We start from the raw sequence: 11,971 nt of genomic DNA, 5'->3' as shown, positions 1-11,971 counted from the left end.
CACTGTGGCTGCAAGCCACAGTAGACAGAGCGATAGTCTGTCAATGAGCCAGCAGGAGATCTCCAAATCCACTCGTTTGCCTTTTGTACATGATTTAGTAAGAACCCTGGTGTTTTGCAAGGCATATGCATTCATAACCAGTAACTTGTTGGTGCTGAATTGGGATATCTGTCGATACCATAGAGTGTTACCAGAAGAGGTGTAGTTACAAGAGAGAGTAACTCTGTCCCTTTCTGAAGCCACTTCTACATCAGGTAGGTTTGTTAATACCTGTTCAGAACTGACAACCTGGTTAAAACATAAAACATATATTACATTAATATTTTTAAAACCACATTGACAGAATTAATTAATTCCAAATGCAGTGTAAAGATAACAAATGTTTTCATTATCTCTATATTTCTTTGAGGGTTTGAAAAAAAATAACACCTAAACATATTCACACTAATTTTAAATGAAAAATGCTAATTACTTACCTATCAAGTCAAAGAAGAGTAAAAGTGAACAGAACAAACATTTGTAGATGGCAGGATGTGAAGAATAAGCCACCAGCTGGCTGATGAAAAGCCACAGCAATCAACTGGCTATGATCTTCATGGTATATTCAGTCCTTATTTGTGAGGATTCTATGATCTTAATTTCTGAGTGTTCATACTCTAAGCTCCTCCGACTGGACAATGTAGAATCAAAGAACGTTTCAATATACATTTGATTTATCACTAGATAATCACTGATGGCACTGTGGTCAAACAGAAAAGAGCAGATGCTTGTAAATCCAGTTAACATTCAGCTCACTGCCTGAGTCAAATAAGTTAGCGCACTGTGGACGTCACAAGCACAGAAGTACACTGTGTACACAGGGTGTTGTAGTTTTTGACAGTGTTTCTCAGTTTTCCTTGTCATGTTGGGCTCTACCGCAGTAAACAGTATAACAGAGCAGAGTCTCTCACCTCAACAGAGCGAGATCTTCCAGAGCCACACGTGAGTCTTTCCTTGTGAGAGTATGGAGATTTACTTCCACGTACACCTAGACGCATGGAGACGAAGAGAGGAATTGGGGGAACTGATCGGCTCGGCATACTGTTTATGGTGCTGAGGAGTAGTTGCAGGAAAGGTTGATAAGCATTAACTACCCTCCTCTCCATACACTTGATGTTGGGTTGTGTCTGGGCATGGCTATTTGAAATTATGTATGTTGAAAATGAGGAAGATGCCTTGGGTGTATTTTCTAAAATCCAATAATACTGATAAAAAATAACATTAGCCTAAAAAAAATTAACCTTTGGATTGGTGTCCCTTCCACGGGACGCGTGATTTAACGTAGGCTGTCACTGTGGACTGCAAGGAGCAATAGTACAGGAGCAGAGTGTTTTAATCAAGCAGAAAGATCTCCAGATCCACACAGGTTTTATTCCTTCTTCAGTTTAATAGAAAGTAATTTTCTCTGATGAGACCCCTTTCGCATTGTTTGGGGCACCGGAAAAAAAGCTTGTCCGGAGAGATAAGGTGAGCGCTACCATCAGTCCTGTGTCACGCCAACAGTAAAGCATCTGAGACCATTCATGTGTGGGGTTGCTTCTCAGCCAAGGGAGTGGGCTCACTCACAATTTTGCCTAAGAACACAGCCATGAATAAGAATGGTACCAAACACATCCTCCGAGAGCAAAACTTCTCCCAACCATCCAGGAACAGTTTGGTGACCAACAATGCCTTTTCCAGCATGATGGAGCACCTTGCCATAAGGGAAAAGTGATAACTAAGTGGCTCGGGCGAACAAAACATCGATATGTTGGTCCAATGGCCAGGGAAACTCCCAGACCTTAATCCATTGAGAACTTGTGGTCAATCCTCAAGAGGCGGGTGGAACAAACAAAACCCACACAATTCTGACAAACTCCAAGCATTGATTATGCAAGAATGGGCTGCCATCAGTCAGGATGTGGCTCAGAAGTTAATTGACAGCATGCCAGGGAGGATTGCAGAGGTCTTGAAAAAAGAAGGAATCAAACACTGCAAATATTGACTCTTTGCATCAACTTCATGTAATGTCAATAAAGCCTTTGACACTTATGAAATGCTTGGAATTATACGTCAGTATTCCATAGTAACATCTGACAAAATAGCTAACCTCTCGGGATATGGTGGGATGCTTTACGCCTTAGTCTGTCACTTCAGCAGAGGATATCTCCAGATCCACACGTTGTGCCTTTTTATATGTTCTAGAGTAAACTCTGGTGTTTTGCAGACATTAAACTCCATAACCAGTAACTGTGGTTGGTGATTTGGGATATTGGTCGATACCATTTGGAAGAGTGTCACCAGCAGTGTAGTTACAAGAGAGTGTAACTCTTCCGTGTCCAAAGCCAGCACTGCATCAGTATAGGGTGTAATTACCTCTTCAGAATTTAAACATAATACCGTAAATCCACATGGAAGATTGATAATATTTCCTTGGAVAGTGCATTATTAGTACTATTAAATATACATAAAATAGACAATATTTATACAACATCTTTATACAACAAACGCTGTCTCTTACCTTTAATTGTTGTTAACAGTCAAATTGAAAAAAGTAACATAATGGTCTTTGTAAGAGAGACAAACTGACAGTAACGGCAGCAAATCAGACTGATCCCTGTTCTTTCCAAGAGTGTTCTACTGTTGTTGCTGTTGCTATGGTTGTTGCAGCTCCTCCTGCTTAGATGGATTTTATTAATGTAGATAGAATCATGTCTTATCACAAGGATTCATAATATAAGTTTTTGTTTTAGCTCCTCCTACTGACTATATTAAAACAATGACATTTTACATGCACATTTGAAAGTACAAGGAAAGGTTTTAGTACAGAGTTTCTGGGTTCCCTGTCACTGTGGGCTCAACAGCACAATAGTACATTGCAGAGTCTCTCACTTCAGCAGAAGAGCTCCCCAGATCCACACGGTTCTTCTCATCATTCAGTTTGACTGACAGTCGAGGATCCAGACCTTGAGCATGGAGCTTGGAGCATGGAGCATGGAGACCCAACACCATGCAGGATATACTGAGGAGTTGATCCAGGGTCCTGGAGATACCATTGAAGAGAGACTGCAGATGAGTGCATAAAAGTGTAATATTGCTACCTGCTGGAGCATATGCCTCCTCTCTGATTGGCTTAACTTGTTTTTGGCTGCAAGCCCGACGCCGGTACACCTATGACAACATCCAGCTCAAGTGCAGGGCGCGAAATTCAAAATCTATTTTTTTTTTAAAATATTTAACTTTCACACATTAACAAGTCCAATACAGCATTTGAAAGATAAACATCTTGTCAATCCAGCCAACATGTCCGATTTTTAAAATGTTTTACAGAGAAAACACCACATATATTTATGTTAGCTCACCACCAAATAAAAAAAACAGACATTTTTCACAGCACAAGTAGGATGCAAGTAGGATGCACAAGCCAACCTAACTAACCTAGAACCAACCTAAATAACCTAGAAAAAACTACCTCAGATGACAGTCCTATAACARGTTACACAATAAATCTATGTTTTGTTCAAAAAATGTGCATATTTTAGCTATAAATCAGTTTTACATTACTGCTACCATCATAGCTACAGTCAGAAATCGCACGGGAGTAGCCAGAGAAAATACAGACACCAACGTCAACTACTAATTACACATCATAAAACATTTCAGAACAATATATGGTGGATAGCTAATGAAAGAGAAAGATCTTGTGAATAGAGCCAATATTTCCGATTTTTGAAGTGTTTTACAGCGAAAACACCACATATATTTATGTTAGTTCACCACCAAATACAAAAGACAGACAGACATTTTTCACAGCACAAGTAGGATGCAAGTAGGATGCACAAGCCAACCTAACTAACCTAGAACCAACCTAAATAACCTAGAAAAAACTACCTCAGATGACAGTCCTATAACATGTTACACAATAAATCTATGTTTTGTTCAAAAAATGTGCATATTTTAGCTATAAATCAGTTTTACATTACTGCTACCATCATAGCTACAGTCAGAAATCGCACGGGAGTAGCCAGAGAAAATACAGACACCAACGTCAACTACTAATTACACATCATAAAACATTTCAGAACAATATATGGTGGATAGCTAATGAAAGAGAAAGATCTTGTAAATACAGACAATATTTCCGATTTCTGAAGTGTTTTACAGCGAAAACACAATATATCGTTATATTAGCTTACTACAATAGCTAYCACACAGCAGCATTGATTCTAGTCAAACGGTAGCGATAGCACAGTTCGACAGATATATGAAAAAGAGCATCGATTTCAGATTTCTCACTTCCTGACAGGAAGTTAGCTGCAACTTGAGTTCTGTTACTCACAGATATAATTCAAACGGTTTTAGAAACTAGAGAGTGTTTTCTATCCAATAGTAATAATAATATGCATATTGTACGAGCAAGAATTGAGTATGAGGCAGTTTAATTTGGGAACGAATTTTTACAAAGTCGAAATGGCGCCCCCCTATTGACAAGAAGTTTTAACCTTTAAAAACTGAGGTGCCTGGTTAGTGTACTGCTGGTACCTGTAAAGAACACGCCGTGAGTCAGAAAGCAGGTGCGGGAATGTGAGTTTTAAGACTGAACAGATACAAAAGAACAAACATGGGAAGCGTACTGAACGTGAGCGAAAAAACAATTACACCTAAGGACTGATGACAACAGAGGTCTAAATAAAGAGGAGGAAATCAGGGAAGTGATGGAGTCCAGTTGTGCCTAATGATGAGGCGCAGATGTGCTGCGTAATGATGAGTTGCCAGGACAGGTGGTTAATAGACCGGAGATGCTGAACGTTGGAGAAGGGGAGCAGGAGTAGACATGACAGTACCAATAAAGCAGAATATTATCACTGCTTGTATCATATGAGCAACTCAGTGTCACAGATTCTCCTTCTGTACAGATGACTCTGSGCTTTAGAGGAGTAATGTGATCCCCAGCAATCAGTTCTGTAAAGATAATGCAGTGAATGCAGTATTACTACTGTAGACAGAAACAGAACAATAAAATCCAATGATAATAGTGTACATAACATTCTGTCTCACTGTGACATATCATCTAATGGTAGCAGCATAATATTCTATTCTAGTAATGCTACTCATGTTAAAAGTGATGCTCTATATATCATATACATTTACCTGAGACCACAAGGAGAATTAGACATTTCTGCATGGCAATATTACACTGAAGATCAAACCTCAGCTACTGTTCGCTGTGTTCTGATACAATAGCAAGAGCAAGAGTTAAAACAACCGTTAGATTGTATGAAGCTGGTGCTCTCTTGATTAATGTCTTTGTGGCAGCACATGCCTAGACCATGCAGCACAGCACAGAGAGGATGCTCAAATAGACAAGTAATTTCAGAATAGAAATCAACATCAACTTGATAATGTGGTCCACTTGTGGTTGATGCTGGCTTTTTCATTCCTTTGTTATACACAATACTCTGTATTGCTCTACTCTCCTAAAGATACATTCCAAAACAAAAAAATGTTTTCTAATAAATGAGATACAGTATTTTCACATTTCAAGCTGAATTGAGAGGCACCTTTGTTGCATAAAAATGACTTCATCATCATCATCATCATCATCACCATGATCATCATCATCATCACTATGATTATCATCATCTGCTACCACTAGTCTTGGTAGTATCAGGGAGGTAGTGAGAAGGCTACGGTGTCAATTTCAAAGTAGTGTTGTATACTGTACAGACAGGTACTGTATATTGTCATTGTGTAGCTCAGTATGTTTTTGTAGGGGGGCTGTATACCCTGTTGTCACTGTAGGCTTCAGAGCACAGTAGTACACAGCAGAGTCAGACAGCTGCAACCTCTGGATCATCAAGGGACAGAGCTAGATGTGAAATTCCACCTGGAATGAAACCTCTTCCTAAACTCATCACTATTGCTCCCTTCTGAATAATGATCTCTTCTCAGGACATACTGAGGAGAGTTCCTAGTTAACTGGATGTAAAATAAGAGATCAGAAGATGTACTACTAGTAGTGTAGTTACAGCTGAGTGTTACCAGTCCTCCTTCAAGGGCAGTAACATGTCCACTCTGCTGCTCAACAGCCTCTTCACCTCTGCACTCTGAAAAAGTTATAATAATTTTGTTAATTATCAATAATTGTGTAATAACTTATTAGCTAATATTCTGACAAAGATAATAGGAAGGAGAAGCACTATAATCTACCAAAATATCATGCAGCCAGGATAAGTAAAGTATTCCTAAACCAATATGACATCATGATTCATGTATAGAGGAAGAATAGACTGTTATAGACTTCATGTTCCATCCACTGTAGCTGAGAAGTCTCATTATTGTGGGGGAAATGTTGGGGGAAATGTTGGGGGAAATGTTGGGGGAAATGATACCACATCGAAACGTGCAAAGGCATGCCGCGTGCATCATTTAACTTTGGGTCATACCATGGATCATTAAGCTATTTGATTTGGAATTTTAGGACCCTTTTGGTATAAAAAAAATAACAAGATGATTTGATAGCCCAAATGGTACCCTACAAACAGAAGTTGGCACATCGACAGCGAGAGTCTCATCTTTCCATAGAGTGGTCACATACATTTGGCAAATCCGTTCGGACGCTATCAGTTCCTCTTGTTATGTTATTCATTGCATACCTTAGAGAGCTATTTATAACTTGTCAGCAATGTACAGATCAACTAGCTCATGTCAGCTAAAGTTTTTTTAATTATGTTTTTTTAGATATTGTTCATTTTCTTGTCACTCAAATATCACATGAATAAACATCAAAAGATGTTCCACAATGCTGGAATGGGGTCACCGGGTGAAAATGTTGGGATCCCCTGCTAAAAGGAAGCAAAACAACACCACAAATGTTCTTCATTCTGTATTTATTCAGACTAGTATCTTTGATCATGTTATATCAGAACAGGAAGATGCAGACAATATACAGGAGTATTTCCTCAGTAACATTTAAGTTAAATGTGTTTTCTTGCTTCTTTTTCAATTCATGTGGATATTCAGGAAAAATGTATGTATTAATGTACTCTAAATAATAACTGATTGCTCAGAACACAATGTACTGTTCACCCCCAATGGTCTTGACAGGTTTTTGTACAGTGTGTCTGGGTTTCCTGTCACTGTGGGCTGCAAGGCGCAGTGGTACAGAGCAGAGTCTTCCAATTCAACAGAGGAGATCATCAAGTCAACACGGGTCTTCTCTTCATTCAGTCTACCAGTGTGTCGTGGAGTCGTAATGGATGTATTCTGTACATACATGCCGCTTTGTTGGATCAAAAGTAGACAAACTGGTCTGTATCCAGGGTATTGACGGTACCATTGTAGGTTGATAATGTTGCCCTTGTAGTTGCAGGAGAGAGTGATGTCTGTTCCTTGAAGGACATTGACTTCAGACTTCACTGGAGTTATTGTTTCCTGCTCCATACTATCACCTGCAACAATATAAGTATTTTCATTGTGTTAATGTTTATTCCAAATGAGAAACAATACATGGATTAGGTGTCCATAAAGTATGACAGGGAAAGATTTGAAACTTTCCAGTAAAATGCCACTTAGTTTTTAATGCAATCATTAATTGAAAAAAGCAATGTCACTGTATTCAAAATGTTATTTGGTTGCAGATGAGAATTCAGCACTCACCTACAAATGCAGAGAGGAGCAACAGTAATATGAGTGACATCCTGACACAGACCAGATAAACCAACTGAGAGATAAGACAGTGAGAGAGCTGAGTAGKTCCTCTACAGAGACATCCTCATGGTTGCAGGTATACCCAGCCTATACCAGTGTTTGACTATGAGGCCCCTCCTCTGATAACTGGATATGTAACTCTTCTTCTGTGGTTTGTGCTTAAGAGTTTTCAGTTCCTATTGTCCTCCTCCTTAGATTATTTTAGACTTAATTTCTATCTGAAAATGTCTAGTTTTTGCTTTTGTTGTTGTTTGTTTGTTTTTTCGATAGATCCACAAAACTATACTGTGCTATACTATATCTACCATCTGCACATTTGTGTCAGACTGTCAGCTTTTTGTATGAGGAAGTGTTTCCTGTCACTGTGGTCTCTATGTGTCTATTGCAAAGTAGTACAGAGCAGAGTCTGTTACCTCGGCAGAGGAGATCTCCAGATCCACATGGTCGGTTTGAACCTGAGCTGACATCCGAGGAGGGACAGGTTTCTGGACACATCCTGATTTAGTGATGAGAATCAGGAACTCTGGTTTAGACCTGGGATACTGACTATACCACTGTAGATTGTTTACAGAGCCAGTGTAGCTGCAGGATAGTGTGATGGTATCACCCTCCACACCAACCACCATAGGCCTAGTGGGTTTGTCATCTTCAGAACTGCTACTTGTCTAGAAAGGAAAAACATGCTGCTGTTTTGCTAGCTTTTTTGACAACTATCAAATATATGCTGGAGTTAAAATTAAAATGATGAAATTGAATCAAATCAAATTGTATTGGTCACATACACATGGTTAGCAGATGATAATGCGAGTGTAGCGAAATGCTTGTGAATACATCACTGACCCCAAAATATATCACTCACCAACAAGGACTGATAGGAGGAAATATTATGAAAGCAGCAACATAGCTGATAGATACAGTATAGAAACATGTCTAACACAAAACAGTCAGAGTTGAATATCTCTCTCTGTAGCTWTCTTTCACTCTTGATGATTGGATACAATGTTGTAGCTCCACCTACTGCCAAAAACAGGGGTTGGTGAACAACCACATTTCTTTATGTGTGTGCCATGCAATCCTTAATCGTAGTATTGATGCATTCATTCATTTTTAACAATGCTACTTCATTCATGTTATACTACATTATGAAGAATACAATTTTAAAATCAATACAGTGCAATTGTTGCTGTTGCTGTTTTTTGTATTTTATTTCATTTAACTTTGTTATTTTGTTACATTTATTTCTTATACCTTGTGTAACTTATTATTTTTTAAAGGAGCTTTGGGAATACTTTTAACATATGTCTTATGATATATTGTACACTTCTTTTTATAAAGCAGCTTTTGAGTGTTCAGAGATAAAATACAGTAGTTCTTCTGTCATGGAAGTGATGAGAGTCTTCAGAGGTGTAAGGATAATTAGGAGTATGAAACTAGGGTATTTGAAACAGTGGTAGTCCATTCATGTTATACTTCATTATGATGAAACTCGTTAAAATCCAAAAATACAGACAAACTATACAATAGCCAAAACATGTAGTTAAAATAATGACAGGAATACAGTAATTTACTAACCTGTCAGAACAGAAGGTAAAATAGCTCAGTAGAGAACCATCATATTGTAGCTGAGATTATATGCTGGAGTGAAGTCCAACAAAGTATTTTACAGGATAATTTATTTTCTTGAAACAACAATAGAATGCCTCCACTGCACAGAGCAGAGTCTGTCACTTCAGCAGAGGAGATCTCCAGATCCACACAGGTTCTCTCTTTATTCAAATGAACAGACAGTCAAGGGTCTTCAGGTTTAGCTCTAAATACAGAGGGCTTTGAGGTGACTGTAGTGTAGAGGAGGAAATGCGGTGCTGATCTGGGATATTGACGATACCATGGAAGATAGTCTACTGAGTCAGAGTAGTTACAAGACAGTGTAAAACTGCTTCCCTCCATGCCATGTTCTGTCTCTGAAGTTGGTTTTATGGCATTTTCATAACTGCCTCCTGTAATAAAGTTAAGTTTAGATAAAAATGTTCACTTCATGGGAAATTACTACATACTCCGTGTCATCTTCAAAACAAGTGAAAATATAGTCAGTCATTTACATTTCTTCTAGGAAGTGTTATTTAACTTGACAGTTACCTTGAATAAASTAAAAGTATGTAATGTAKGACTAATARTCACKAACAAGTGCAGAGAGGAGAAACACTGGGTAGAGAAACATGGTGATGGGTGTAACAGTGTGTTATCAGGAGGCAGAACTGAAGACWTCCCASTGTTCCAGTCAGTTAGAGCAGAATCATCTCTCCACCTCTCATCTTWGCTCCTCCTATTCAGTAATTGGACCCACATTACATCAACATTATCATCTGTGATGAACAAATATGACTTAATTGATGGATCATCATGAACAGATTCTTGCCTATTACATTGTGTTACTAGTAGGACTTTATTACAGTCAGGTTATTGTAGTCGTATTTCTGGGTTTCCTGTCACTGTGGGCCTCAGAGCATAGTAGTACAGAGCAGAGTACGTCACTTTACCAGAGGAGATCCATGCAGGTTCTCTCCTTGTTCAGTGTAACAGACAGTAGAAAGTCTTGTGGATCACCTCTCACTTCATATGGATTATTGATAGATGTTACGAGGTAAAGGAAAGGGAGATCTGATCCAGAGTACTGTTTGTACTACAGCAGAATATCTGATTTTACTGTATAGTTACAGGAGATCTTAACTCTGCTACCGTCTAAATAATACTCCTCAGGACTGGTTGGAGTAATATCATCCTCTAAAGTATCACCTGTGAAGGAGAAGAAAATAAGTATGAGACTAAACATGGAAACCTCTAATTTAATATTTGAACACATCAACATTTAGTTTAGATTCAACATAACACCATTAAAAATGGACATATTATAGATTACTTACATGCAACTACTAAAAGCAAAATAAATGTAGGGATTGACATTGTGGCTGAAACTGGAATTTAAAATGATAATACAGCACAGCAAGATTTGTGTATACAAAAAAAACATCCTCCTTCTAGTTCTGAATGGACCATCTCTTCTCAGACCTTTGAAGCCCCACCCCAAAATACAGAGAGTTGTCAGATGAGCAGAAGTAACAACAGACTTCTTGTTGCTGCTTGATGCCACTGCCACATCCTCAAAATGCAGGGCTGCACTGAAATATGATTACCTTAGTCTCCCTCTATTGGATATTGGATAAAACTGTGTTATTTATCTCKATTTATTTTCTTGATTTTAGGTCAACAGAGTTGGCAGAAGGACCTGACCTGTCTACTGTGATGTCATAGGGGAAACATTGCTTGAAGGGCATATCTGTAAGATAATTCATCTATTCAACATCAGGTAATTCATTAATATACAGTTATTTTTGTTTTCATCTTTATAGCTATAATCTACAGTATAAAACTGCAACATATTCAGATAACCGAATGAGTTTCTGTTACTTTTTCATTTGTTTCAACATTTTAGTATTGTTTATTGAAAATAATTCACTGTTCATTTTCAGCCTACATGTATATGTTTTCTCTACTGAAGGTAACCTAATAATGAACATGTTTCTCTTAGGGGATGTCAGTGTTTTCTGTTCACATTTTTGTACAGTGTGTCTGGGTTTCGTATCATTGTGGGCTCCAGGGCACAGTAGTACAGAGTAGAGTCTAACACTTTAGCAGAGGAGATCTCCAGATCCACACGGGTTTTCTCATCGTTCAGTCTAACAGACTTTCGAGGGGCTTCAGGTTTAGCTTTCACTACAGAGGGGTTTGAGGACACTCCAGTGAGGAGGAGGAAGATGGGAGATGATCCAGGGTACTGATGATACCACTGGAGAGTACTAGCAGAGGAGTATTTACAGGACAGATTTATGACATCACTCTCCAACCCAAACACCTTATCTGATGTTGGAGTAATGTCATTCCCATGACTGACACCTGGAAACCATTCATAAAAACAGGAATTATTTTCAGGAAATTGTTATAAAATTCAATTTATTATTCAGTCAAGTGTATTAAAAATGGACAAAAGATCCTTCACAGTAATATGACTCCAGTCTTCAGTAACTACATTCACAGTGATTGGATATAAAGAATAGCATCAAAAACACCCACTAGTGCTAATATTAAAATGTATCCTGGTAACATGCTGGTAAGTGTTATTTAACACAGTGAAAAGAGTGAACACAAGTATAGTTATGACAGAATGACTCCCCTGGTTTCTCACTGT

This window comes from Salvelinus sp. IW2-2015, unplaced genomic scaffold (genome assembly GCF_002910315.2).
Source record: "Salvelinus sp. IW2-2015 unplaced genomic scaffold, ASM291031v2 Un_scaffold4261, whole genome shotgun sequence".
Lineage (NCBI taxonomy): Eukaryota > Metazoa > Chordata > Actinopteri > Salmoniformes > Salmonidae > Salvelinus > Salvelinus sp. IW2-2015.
This window is presented reverse-complemented; position numbering follows the sequence as displayed.